This window comes from Polypterus senegalus, chromosome 7 (assembly GCF_016835505.1).
Source record: "Polypterus senegalus isolate Bchr_013 chromosome 7, ASM1683550v1, whole genome shotgun sequence".
Taxonomy (NCBI): Eukaryota; Metazoa; Chordata; class Cladistia; order Polypteriformes; family Polypteridae; genus Polypterus; species Polypterus senegalus.
Window position 1 is genome coordinate 61,901,905 of NC_053160.1, and position 13,798 is coordinate 61,915,702.

A 13,798-nucleotide genomic window follows, 5' to 3' on the forward strand; every position below is an offset into this window, starting at 1 on the left:
TATAGCTAGAAAATTAATAGAACTGCTTATTAAAATATTGAAAAAATGGTAAGTCTATGAAACCTTTAAGAGAGATGACAAAAGTGTTAACTTTAAATGCTATAAACATACGAGCAGCATTTTAAAAGGAAATTAGAAATATGTAATGGCAGATAGAAAAAATCCTACTGATAATGTGATATTCAGCCTTTGAAGAAACAGCAGCATAGTGAAATATGCAGAAAAAGAAATGCTAAATGCACTTAATTCCACTACTAAATGCAGAGAACCTTCCAGTTGTTTTCAGATAAGACAAAAGTCAAAATAAAAAGGGCAAAAGGCAAATGGTCCAGGATCTCAAAAAAACAAAAATAAATGGCAAACAACAGCAGAGATGAAACCAGTTAAAATAGAAAGTAAAAGTAGAAATCACTAAGTATTAAGTAAGCTGCCAAAACCGGAGTATTAAAGCAAAAAGCAAAAAAATGCAGCAAGTTGTTTGTAAATGTATCCAGAATCTTGGATGCTGTGAGCTGAGGGCTTTTGTCTTATATAGCAAAAGGAACTGACATTAGAAAGTACCCCATAGTGTCACAAATGCCAACAACAGCCATAGTAATGGTAAACAATGAGGTGGTGTCCATGTTAAAACAGAGGTAAAATGGTGGTATCCACGACATCTTAAAATGAGGCTGTGTAAGAATGAGAAATAATAAGAAAATGAATCACAGAATTAAAATGATGTAATTAATACAAAGAATCATGAGAGTATTACACATTTTTGTAATAATAGTTGAATAGTTGACAAGAACCAGATATAAAAGGTCTGGGGCACAAAGATAGAAAAAATACAGAAATGACATCTTTTCTGTATAATGCAGAACTGACGCAAACATGTCCAAAACTTCCACTCATATGGGATCCAGGCAGATAGGGGCCTGTCCAGGAGGGTGGACAACGGAAGTGACGTCAGTGGTGACATAACTGTCACTCTTCAGTTCTGCAGAGGGAGGAAGTGAGAAGATATTAGTACACAGCGCCAACTCCTGGTTCGACGGGTAACTACCCTTACAGTGGCCCTTAAGCTGCCTCCCAAGCGTACATACATGGCAATATGAAAACTGAATCATCACCAACATTGACAAAACTTTAATGAAAAATTCAGTAACAAGCTATCAATTATCCATTCATCCATCCATTATCCAACCCGCTATATCCTAACTACAGGGTCACAGGGGTCTGCTGGAGCCAATCCCAGCCAACACAGGGTGCAAGGCAGGAAACAAACCCCCGGGCAGGGCACACACACACCAAGCACACACTAGGGACAATTTAGGAAGCTGTTGATTATCCATTCAAATATAAAAATCTGTCTTAGGTGTGCTATGGTATTCTTCTTTAAGAAATAAAATAAAAAAAACTTCACTAAAATTAATGATTTATGTTTTTGTTTTTTTTGCTGGAAACGTTTTTTTTAAGTAGAGTTAATAAATGCAGCATAAGTTAAGATAACAAGCATCTGGGGAAATACCTGCATGACACAAAAAGAAAAACTAATGTCAATTTTGTAAATGCAAAAAGTATTCTTTAAATGGATTCATATATAAATTAACTGAAGAGATCATAAAAATAGACAAATGTAATTGCTGCTGTTCAGTAGATGGGTGTTAAGACACTGTTAAAGTGTCTGTAGGCAGTGGAGGTCCTGTTTTACTAAAACAGTAAAGGTTTATGAGAAAACTGAAAAAGCACCACATGGTATGAAGTTCTCTTCTGCAGACTGACTTTCAAATTTCTGTGCATGTGGTGCCCTCTGTGGCAGAGTTTCAAGGTGTAGTGAGCAGATGCTGTATGTGCAAGAGCAACTTAAACACAAGACCAAATAGACTCTGACACAGAATATGCTCCTGATCTTGAAACTAGTATCTGGAAGCGGTCAGTGATGCCACCACCTGTCTTTTTAATTCATGTAGTGGTTAAAGCAAGAAGGGCCATACAGGCCTGCCAAGGTTGACTCCTGTCTGGAGTGCTACTGGAAAGCACAGGACAGGATGGATTTTGATATAAAATAAAATAATCACATAAGTTAGCAAATTCTGCATATGGCACTACATTAGGAGAAGCAGTATTCCAGTTAAAATAAATTTCATATTCAATGACTCGTTATCATCAGTAATTAAATTGTGTGTTGAATTATTTAGCCTTTTTTACAAAATATACTGAATTGTGTTATTGATTTTTCTAGCAAATAAAAAAAATGTTCATTAATTCCCTTGACTTTCATTACTTGATTTTTCTGCATTGTCATCCTTTTAATGTTTTTGTGAAGTCCCCCCCCCTCCAATTTTACCCAAGTAGTAACATAAAACAACGAGAAAATGACCAAGTGTGAACAGCTCCTTCATTGCCATTCCTCTGTGTGCTTATGAGCAAGAAACATCTTAAATAAACATATATTTTGAAAGGAAATAACAGAGCAAAGCTTTAAAATATTCTAGAATGATATAACATACTGTATGTATTACTGTATATAAAACACACTGTGGAAGATAAGCCCGACTACAGAGAGACACAGGACAAACAGAAGTCCCAAAACACACACGTTTAATTTTTCTTGTCCTTTTAACACACACACCTTACACAGTTCTTACATCAACCACAATAATGCTCATAGTCCTTTGCTCTCCTTTTCTTTCTTTCGTTTTCTTTGCCGCCCTCACTCCTCCACTCAGAAGCTCCATCCTCTGCCCCTCGACTCTGGCTCCCAGAATGAAGTGATGTGGCCCCTTTTATATTGTCCCCGGATGTGCTCCAGGTGCTCCTGGATTCTTTTTCAGTGGGACTTCCTGGTGCCGTGGAAGTGCTGCAGTCAATAGCTCCAGAATCATCCAAATGCCCTCTCATGTCTTGGGGAAGGTATTGTCTCTCTCCCGGTCTTCTCATCCTCCAGGCATCTTAGCTGGGCAAGAGCTTCAGCCATCTGCCACAACACAAATAAATGATAATCAGTATAAAAGATCGAAACTGAGAAATCATTTTACAATCCCTCCCTTTCAAAGATCCAAGAGGACACTGGGAAAAAGATCTCTCAATTAATATATCAGAAAAGGAGTGGAAAGTAGCAATGCAGAGAATTCACTCGAGCTCCATATGCGCAAAGCATATAATTATACAACTTAAAATTATATATCGAGAACATCTGTCTCGACTAAAACTCTCCAAAATGTTTCCAGGGCATGATCCAACCTGCGAACGTTGCAACCAAGTCCCAGCCTCACTGGGTCACATGTTCTGGGCCTGCACCAAAGTAACATTATTCTGGACAAAAATTTTTAATTACCTTTCAGACGGCCTTGGACTCACAATCCCTCCTAACCCATTAACAGCTGTGTATGGGGTTCTTCCAGAGGGGCTTAAAGTGGAGAAAGACAAACAAATTGTGATTGCATTCACTACACTGTTGGCACGCAGACTTATTCTGATAAACTGGAAGAACCCAAACTCTCCTTTTTTAAGTCAGTGGGAAACCGATGTGTTATATTATTTGAAATTGGAAAAAATCAAATACTCAGTCAGAGGATCCATGCAGACTTTTTTCAAAACATGGCAGGATCTGATCAGTAATATTTTAAAATAAGTTCATGAAGCACAGAGAATTTATTAATTTAGGTATGTTTACAAGCCTTAAATTTTACGCCATTTGGCTTGCTCTCTCTCTCTCAGGGGTGGGGATCGATCTGTTCTTAACTCAATTTTTCTTTTTGTAAAAATTCGATTGCTTTATATGGATTGCAATAAAATTAATAAAAATAATAATAAAAAAATAAACTGAGAAATAACCACAATATTGATAAACACATTGTCAGGATGCCGCTGTATAGGTGAAAAATAATGCTCTATAAAAACATGTAAAAAAGTTTATTAGAAAACAATGTTTTTTTCATCATTAGTAACTCCATCAAAATGTAACAAAACTTTTAATTACTTTATTTTCACCAGCATCATGACTAAAAGTCTCCATTTGAATGAGAGTCCTTAAAGCATAACACCTCACAGCGTACAGCTTAAAAGAACATGTGATGTAAATATAACATGTTTCATTGCGTTGTTCATGCTTGTTGCACACAACACATTTGGTATTTAGTGACTGCTTGTAGTTAGTGATCAGTAGAACGTCCATGTAGAGCTATCCTGAAAGTTGGGACAAGTCGGACTCTTTATGATGAAGCAATGCCTTTGGGGCAACTATCTGCATCAGTGCCAGAGCCTACAGGTAGACTATCATTATTTCAATCACTGTCATTATTATCAAAATAACAACAAATCTAGTTGTTTCAAAACATCTTTATTTCTTTTTTGCCACAACGTAACTATGTACTGTCTAATGTGGCGGGCGACCAGGTCCCATGCCCGGCCGGGACACCCATTCTACTTATGTTCCGGGGGAGCAGCCATGGGCTCCTCAGTACCTCCCCCAGGACACTTGGTGGCAGCCTCCCTGGCTGACGATGGTGCCTCAGTTTCCCGCAGAGTTCCATGGGAGATGGAGTTCCCCACAACCCTATGGCGATCTGGGGTGGCCACCAGGAGGTGCTGCATGGATCCTGGAGCCAACCTGGACACCTCAACAGCCCCGCCCTATGGTGCAATCAGGAACAGGTGATCAAGCACCTGGAGCACATCCAGGTGGGCTATAAAAAGGACTGGCAACCACCACTCAGGGCCAGAATTGGGAGGAAGAGGACAAGGTTACTATGGAGAAGTGGTGGTGCCAGAAGAAGGGTTGTGATTTGTGTTGTGCTTAGTACTTGGGACTATGTTGTGGCTGGAGAGTTCACAGGGAAGACATGCCCTCCAGCTGAAGAAAGAAATAAATTCTTTGTGTTTTTACACGTGCCTCTGTGTAAGTCTGTGCCGCAGTATATACTTTTTCCACAAACTGTTGCCACCAAAAAAAAAAAAAAAAACAAACAAACAATTCCATGCTTATTCACTAGATGGCAGCAGTGTAGTAGTTAACTAAGAGACAGCAGCAAAGCTCGCCAGCAAGCTGGCTGTATCTGCTGTATAGTGGCAGTGTACCAAGATAGGAATTGTCTTGTATATTGTGTCTTGACAGGTTCAATGAGATACTTTGCTCACCTTCAAAGTGTTAAAGTAAGAGGTGAATTAAAAGTTAGAACAAATAACCCCTGGCTGAGTCTGAGAATAATTCCTGTTGAATCAGCTCAGTCTCTATAGAAGAATCTGGTCAGATGTCACATTTGAGTAGATACAGTATGAGACTAATGAAGTTTAACATAGGTAAATATTGTTTTACTGTTGTAATGTGTAAAAATATTACTGCCAATTACATTGTATGAGGATTGAAGTTGGAAAATACACAGCATTAAAAATGATCTTGGAGTAGTTCTGTTAGATTCATCAATGACAGTGAACTTGTGAATGATAGGGTTGAAAGGTGTAGAACAGAAGTTAAGAGAGGCTCTCCTCAGTGTGTATAATACACTTGTGAGGCCTTATCTGAATTTTTGCTTGCAGTTTAAGGGCTTAAGGATAATAACAACTTTAGAGAGAGCTACCAGAACCGCTGAGCATGCTTTACAAAGAAAGACTAAAACAGCTAAATCACTCCAGTTTAAGGAGCAAGAGAAGACATGGTAAACATCTTGAAAATTATGAAGGGTATAAATAAGGTAGATATGAGCAGGTTCTTAAAAAATAAGTTCTAAGCATTTTTCACATAGGCTAGAAATGTGGGACAGTATTTCTTTATGTAGCAAAATGTAAGCTTATGGAAGAATTGTTTCTCAAGGTTGTTAAAAGTGACACCATACGGACCTTGAGTTTAAATATTTTGAGCATATACAATGTGTTTGGCCTAGATGGCCTATTCTCTTTAAAACGTTTTTCTCTTCTTAAGTTCTTATTTAGAAGTCCTAAACTGTCTGTTTTTCCAGTGGAATGGACTGTAATGAACATCCTCCTCATCATCAAATGGCTTCAGGGTGTCCTCTTCAGCTACAGATATCCATGATTTCCTCATATTTTCCACTGTGGTGTTCAAGTATGTGTTTAATTGCCTGGTCTTTTATATAAGGAAGCTGGGATTCAGCATCACCAAAATACCAGAGGTCATCAGAGGAATCACTAAGAATTTGCCTGTTGGGACTCTAGAAAGCTTTCCTGACCCTGGAAGAGATCCATGAATGGGAGAGTTACTGACCAATAGATCATTCAAGGATCCTGAAGGTGCTGAGTGAGTGTAGTCATGGGCTTGACCGGTAGGTTAAAGTAGGTTAGAGACAGACAGCTTGACAGATAATAGGAGGCATTAGAGTGGAGTCCTTATTGTGGTGCTGAGGTAGGAGGTGAATCAACCACCCTACTTAATAAATGAAACTAACCTGTGCAAGAAGGCCTATAGAAGAGGAGGATTTTGTTTTCTTTCTGTTTAATTTTTAGGGTTTTTTGCTCCACGTCCTTATCTGTCCTTTCAAAACTTATTTTTAATAATCTCTCTCTTTTGTATTATTTTTGCATCCTTGGCGTATGTTCTGGGTTCAGGGCTCTCTCAGGATACCCTCAATGTTACAGAATGCTCAATGTGCACATTGCACATTAAGTCTTCATAGAATTATTATTATTATTTTTTATTCTTTTGAGTCGATTAACAGTTTTCCCAGTGGTATATCAGTAAGGTGTTTAAATAAATCTTCTTCTCATCACTCAGATCTTTATAGTATGTTAATTTTCACTGTCACAGCACTGTTGGTCAAATGAAGTGTGAAAGGAATTTGTATGAAATGAACACCTAAACCATGTACTGTTAACTGAAATATTTCAATTCCACTGGTGATTATAACATAAATAGAAACCTATACACACCAAGCAGAAATCTACAATATCAATTGGTTGCTGACATAAACAGAAGGCAGACTGAAAAAGAAAATCCCACTTGTTTCTATTACCATACATCAGTTTTAATTTAAGCCTAGCTGAATATCATTCCTGAGGTTAATAAATTATGTTGTTGCCGTGTAGCCTCTCGACAGGCTACATCAGTGTCTAAACTCATATTATAAACCTAAAGAGAACTGGCTTGCAAAGATCCATTACAGATGATAAAAAAGAGAAACTTTAGGCAGTCAAGGTCACAGAAGTTGCAGATCTCAGTAATCAATGAGCTTATGTGCAATGGTTCTCAGTCCTAGTCCTCTGGTAGGAGAGCTGTTTTTTGTTCATTCACATCAATTTGTTCATTCTATATCAAATTCTGCAGCTATAGGAAGTCCTTGTTTAATTAATTAGTTTCATGATACTCTCAAGTAAAGTAGCATATTAGTGAAAGAAATTTAGCAAAATAAAGCCAGCCACTCTACTTTTAGCAGCATTCCTCAACTCACTAGCTAAGAATTTGATATTGTACCACATCTGAATATTAATTCACAGATAAGTTATTATAAAATTTTATTATACAAATAAAATGCGTGAGGAAAAAAGGCAACACATACAGCCAATCTTTTAGTTGAATACCATTCTTTCCTTTTTTCCACATCCACAAACTTCCATATTATTTCTTTTTACCTATCAGTCGAAATTATTTAATTATAGCAAACATAAAATAAATTCATAAAATACCGAGAAATAAGAACTGTCAAAACATTAAGTCCAAGCACAGAAATGCATCTAAGGTGCACTTACAAGTCTGCTTAATCATTAAAATATAGACACTGTGTTGTCCAACAGGGAGGAAATTACATTTGAAATATATTAAAAAGTGAAATCTTGTCCTTCAACTAGGACCTCTTTGAATCAGGAACCAGGCAGGAGAAGCCTTGTCCATTGCATCTTTTATTTTTCCTCAGCAAATGCTGAAAATGTTTTCTTCCTCACAATAGTTTGTTACAGAATGATCAATGAAATAAGGGCAGAGGTCTATCTCATAAACAACTGAATTTATGCAACAGTGCTGATTAATGCATATGCTATATTTACTCTGATTGGTTTGTTGGCTTACACCCAAATAACTTATCCAAATAAAAGTATATTCTACTATAATCTTGTTCTTCTCATATCTCTTGGGTTCAGCTATTACTCTTGACATCTGTATGTGTGTGTGACAACTCTTCAGTCTTGTTGTTTTCTGGACATCTGCTGGTTTCTTAGTCATCTCCTAGTACATTTTGTATATTACATTTACCATTCTCGTAGTATATTCTTGTCTTTTATTCACTTAACCATTTCAGTAGTTCTCTTCATGACATTTCCAAAACAAATGGTTATATATTTCAATGTGCACTGCAAACCAAAATATTTAACTATTGCTACCTCCAAATTATTCTTTCACACCTGCTACAAAACTAATTGTTTTACAAGAGCAGACACTAGTTATTGAAATTTATAATATAACACAACTACCTAATAAAAAGGCCGAGAAGTTATACCTTCCACTGGCAGTAAGAACTAGAACTTTAAAATTCTATCTTTGTGTTTACACTCAGTCCTCTAGTGGCTTGACAGAATACAGGTTTATACTTACTCATTCCCTATATCACTGCTATATTACCAGGAAATAACTGCGTCACAGTGCTACCTGTTAATTTCTCATTTGAACCTTACCTCTGGCTATAGCCTTTTGCATGTTTTAATTTGTTGCTTGTCTATTTAGGTTGTGTTAATTTATGCAAATTTAATGTACGGCCAAATGATGCAGCACTTTGTATAGCATTAGGACATTCAGATGTCTTAGCAATGAAGGATGCAGTCACCGAGGGAACTATGAAAGATCTCAGTCTGCCTCAGCTCCTTGGTTGTGGTATTGTGCCTTGAGTAAAGGAAAGCACTATATAAATACAATGTGTTATTATTATTGCCTTTTTTACCCTTCTCTTTCAAAGTAGGTCCTCATAAAATCTTTTGCTATTACTCCCATATCTTAGAGGATTAGATGGCAATTCCAATGCAGTCAGGGAAGTTTAATTTCTGCCTGTTATTTTTCACCTTCTGGTTTTTGACCTTTGGTTGCTTTTCTTAATTAATGTTTTTCTCCTGGACTTTGGTTAATTTTCTGTCCTATTGTGACTCTTTTCCATTGTGGCACTACACTGAGCTTTATATATAATATTGTTGTAATCTTATTTTTTTATATTTTCTGAGGTTATTTTATTATTTTTCTAATTTTGATTTCCTCCTTTTGGGGTTTTTTGCCACATAGAATTTATCTGAATAAATGAATATCACTTAAAGCAGTGCGACCTTTTCTTTGTGATTATTTAGGATTCATTATATTATCAACTAAGCACTGCAATTTAAGATTTTTCTTTTTGTTTGCTAGTTTTTATTTCAATTATGTATTTCTTTCTTCAGCTAGTTTGCCGTGCATTTCCAGCCTTTACATTTCTTCTCTATTTTATTTAAACTCTTTTGTTTTAAATTTAATTATATCATAAATACATTTTAAATATTTATTGTTCATTTTAGATATAGAGAGGGATTTAGTATGAGTTTCATTTTTTCCATTTAGAAAACCACGAATTTACTATTACATATATAATTTTATTCTATTTAATTTTGTTAATCTCAATCAAGCAACTTATTGGTTAGGTTAGCTTTTTTTGTTGGGTTAAATATTTTTTCTGAATTCTGTTCTAATTGTCTAGTTTGACTTTGAAATATGGGGCATTTAATTGTTTTTTCTTTTTTGGTTTATCAATTTCGCTTTGACACGTTAGATCTGACTGGTATTCATGTTCACTTTGTTTCTTTAACTACATTGCTAATTTCCTGATCCATTTCTCTCCATTGCTGTGCTTTTTGGACCAGTACATATTTATTTTCTTACTTTTAATGAATTTAATGACCATTGAATATTAGTTAACATAACACACTAAATACAGTATTTAGTAGAAGAACAGCGGCTAAACCTTGCATTTTGTCTATTCAGCCTTCATATTTTGGGTTTGGGAGAATAGGAACCTATTCTAATGGTACTGGGTGCTAAAAAGGATGCAGTACGTAATGGTACTCCAGTCCACTACAGGACACCAACATGTCCACCCTCACTCATTTTGTGTAAACTTAACTCACATCTAAGATGCGTATATTTTTCATATGGGAGGTTACTGAAGTGCCTTAATAAAATGCACATAAATAATGTGTGAAAGAGCAAATTCCACTCAAATAGTACCAAGCATCAGGTACTCAAACCCAGGAGCTTGGTACTGTGAGGCATCAGTAGTGACCTCTGCTATTATGGTGCTGTAAATACTATATTTGAAAGAAATACAAATAAAAAGTTACAAAACCACTCTCTCTTTTGTTTTTTGCCTTGGGCCCAAAGCTGCTGCAATATGCCCTGACCCTCCCCTTGTAACCCAGTAACTTGATGGATGGAATAATGTTATTTTATATTGTACTGTATTATATAATAACATTCTCAAGTCTTCATCATACAATTCAAGATTGCAAGAGGCTTGAGCCTATCCTGGCAGCACTGGAACAACTCTTAACAGAGTGCCAGTGGGTGGTACTGTTGCAAACTGTAGCACACAAGAAAAAAAACACCACTGGGATCGCCAGGGTCAAAATTTTGGGTTCCAAAGTAGTCTGTCTTGTCCATATGTTCCTAGAGACCAAGCATGCAAAGTTTGGTTCAGGATTTTATAATAATATATAACAGTATATATATATATTGTAATCAGAATGACCAAGAGACATTGGGAAGGTTTGGGGCAGCCATCCATTTAATATTTCCTGGTGGCAAAATCTGTCAAAAAGAATAGACATGTTCACACAACTGAGTCCAAAACAGAACTGACTGTTGTCTTAAGATGGCAGCTTTTAAATGCTCACAGAGGATGTGATATCATCAAGACTGAAACTAGAAGTGATGTCGTTGGTTGCCCCAGAACTGGGCAGGAAATTCCCGAGAATGGTCTGCAAGAAATTGAGAGAGAGAATCAGTGCACTTCGCCACCCTCTGGTCCAGTGTGCAATTACATCTATTCAGGGCCTTTAGTTGTCCCCTAATCACGTGTGTGTGACTATATATATATATATATATATATATATATATATATATATATATATATATATATATATATATATATATACTCTATATATATAAAATCCTAAGCCTATGCCACGTTTTTGTCACGCTTTAAATCTGGCCTATTTTAAAACCCACATATATATGTTTGGTATCATTCTTTTCAGAATTTATCAAACTTTAATGTAATGTTGTTAGATTTTCAGATTCTTATTCCATTTTTAAATTATAAACTAACAAATATCAAGAACTCAAGTCTCGTGAGATGGGACTTTGTCCCAAAAGATTTATCCACGCCTGAGGATTTTAAATGTTCAAAGCACCACACACAGCAGCAGCAGTTGATTGAGCAAAGAGGAGGTAAAAAAAAACTATTTGTTTCCCATTGTATCACCCCCGCTTCACAAAGCGAGCGGCAGAGACGCAAAGTGGCTGGCGAGCAAAGCAAGCATGGGGGAACTCCCTAGTGTGTATGTGTGTATATATATATATATATATATATATATATATATACTGTATATATCTATACTAATAAAAGGCAAAGCCCTCACTGACTCACTCACTCACTCACTGACTGACTGACTCATTCACTGACTTATCACTAATTCTCCAACTTCCCGTGTAGGTAGAAGGCTGAAATTTGGCAGGCTCATTCCTTACAGCTTACTTACAAAAGTTGGGCAGGTTTCATTTCGAAATTCTATGCGTAATGGTCATAACTGGAACCTATTTTTTCGGCCATATACTATAATAGACTTCTGCTCGATGCCCGTGGGAGGCAGAGTTATGCCTCCCACGTAATTTAGTGCCTGCCCATATAAGGCCGTCCGTCAGCGGCAATCCAATAGAAACACTGCCACTAAATATTCACGGATGAAGGACTGTGCTTATGCAGAGGAAGATGAGATGGTCAGGGTGGTGTTTGGCACAAACTCAGCAAAACTGCGAGAGAAACTTTTAAGTGCCGGGTCTTAGCTAACATTAAATACAGCCGTGGACATCGCACGAGATGGCACCAGTACAGCTGGGAACCTTTGATGCATGTACACCGAGCGGCTCACATGAACTGACGCAGTGCACAGACAAAAAGCAGCAGTTCCAAAGAGTGCTGAACAAAAACCGAATTACACAATTGAGATAGAAGCAAAAAAATATGAAGCTTGTGACACATGCAAACATATTCATAAGTGCAGCTACTGCAGAAACAAAGCACACGGTGGAAAAAGTCAATGTCCCGCTAAAGGAAAACAGTGTAAAAAAAACCCCGTGCATGCAGTGTGTCACGTCTCAGATAAAGAGGAAATCAAGCTGTTTATTGATGCAGCAAGAAACAAATCGATGAATGAAACCTGTTATTTTTACAACGATTCACAAACACGGAATGTAACTTGAACACAACACATCCTACAAATACGAACCTGATCGAAAGAAATAATGATAATCAAATCCTTGATGACATCAACACTCATAACACTCACAAAACAATTACTGTATATTGACACAATCATGTTACATTATTTTTAAAATGTTCCCTTTTCTTTTTCATAACTTCTTTAACACACTACTTCTCCGCTGCGAAGCGCAGGTATACCCCGATCTACATACTCTCAAATAGACAAACCACAGCCCGTGGTGCAATTGAAGAGGCTTCGCCTCTAGCGCCGACGTCTGAGGTTCAATTTCTGAAAGGGGGTACACTGAGTATGTACGCCTGATGACCCCAAAATTAGGGTGAAACACGTGTTGCGTACTCTTTGCATCATTATTTTACATAAAACTATTTCAATATACATATACATACATATATACAGTATACACACACATACATATATATATCAGCGCTTCCCGATTCATTTTACCCTCGCATCCCCTTGGTTTGAGACGTATGAAAAAATATGCGGTTAACGCAGAAAGACAGATCACCAATTGAAGCCTTATGAATAATGGATACTTTATTTGCCATCAATGATTGTTTTGGTAAAGCCATACTCAGTGTAATCATTAGATGAACGTTAAAAATTGGTCGGAATGTAAGGCGAATTTACTCTTTACATTTCTATAGTGAAGAAAAATTTATGCAATGATGCCTACATTTAACTTACATTCCTACCAAAGATATTTCTGTCGACTAAATAAAAATTCCTTCTATTTAAAATTTAAATAGAACTTGAACAGATATGATAGTTCATAATATCCACGCATATTTGCACGTAAGAGCGTGAGTCATCCGTTTTAACAAGCGCCGTATTGCACTGATACAAAACAGCCTGCCCATTTAATTATTTAGGAATGGATAAATAAATTAAGATTTTGTACAAATAATGTTTTTCATTTTTCTTCCTTGATGGATTCTGGCACCCCCAGCAACAGCTGCTCACACCCCAAAGAGTGTATATATATATATATATATATATATTGTAAAAGACTCAAGAGAAAACAACATAAAGGTTTGGGGTTTCTGGCCCCGTATATTGCAGACAAATCCACAATCAGAACTCAAAACAGGTCAAAATATATAAACTCAAACAGTTCATATGCGCGACGCCAAACATGGCGTCGGCGGCCATTTTATAAAGGAGGAGCCGGAAGTGGAGGAATGCTGGGAAGGAACCGTGAGGGAGGATGGGACTGATGACGTCAGGAAAAAATTGTGGAGGAAGGGCGGAAGTAACGTGCTGCGGGAATAAGGCTTATGGTGGCGGAGTGTCTTTTGTCCTGAAAGAAAGCAAAGGAGAAAGGTTAGTACCCCACCACTCCCTGCCGGCGAAC

At 36.9% G+C, this 13,798-nt stretch overlaps 1 protein-coding gene and 1 long non-coding RNA gene across 4 annotated transcripts in view; one reads left to right on the plus strand and one right to left on the minus strand.

Annotated features, from left to right (window-relative positions):
• The window catches only part of pde4d (phosphodiesterase 4D, cAMP-specific), a 1,397,741-nt gene that overhangs the window by 632,008 nt on the left and 751,935 nt on the right, over positions 1 to 13,798 (plus strand). The window lies entirely within an intron of this gene.
• Positions 2,730 to 13,798, minus strand: part of LOC120532597 — a 59,581-nt gene continuing 48,512 nt past the window's right edge. The window contains exon 3 of the long non-coding RNA XR_005634323.1: positions 2,730 to 2,959. This is a non-coding gene — a long non-coding RNA (uncharacterized LOC120532597). The remainder of the gene's footprint in view (positions 2,960 to 13,798) is intronic.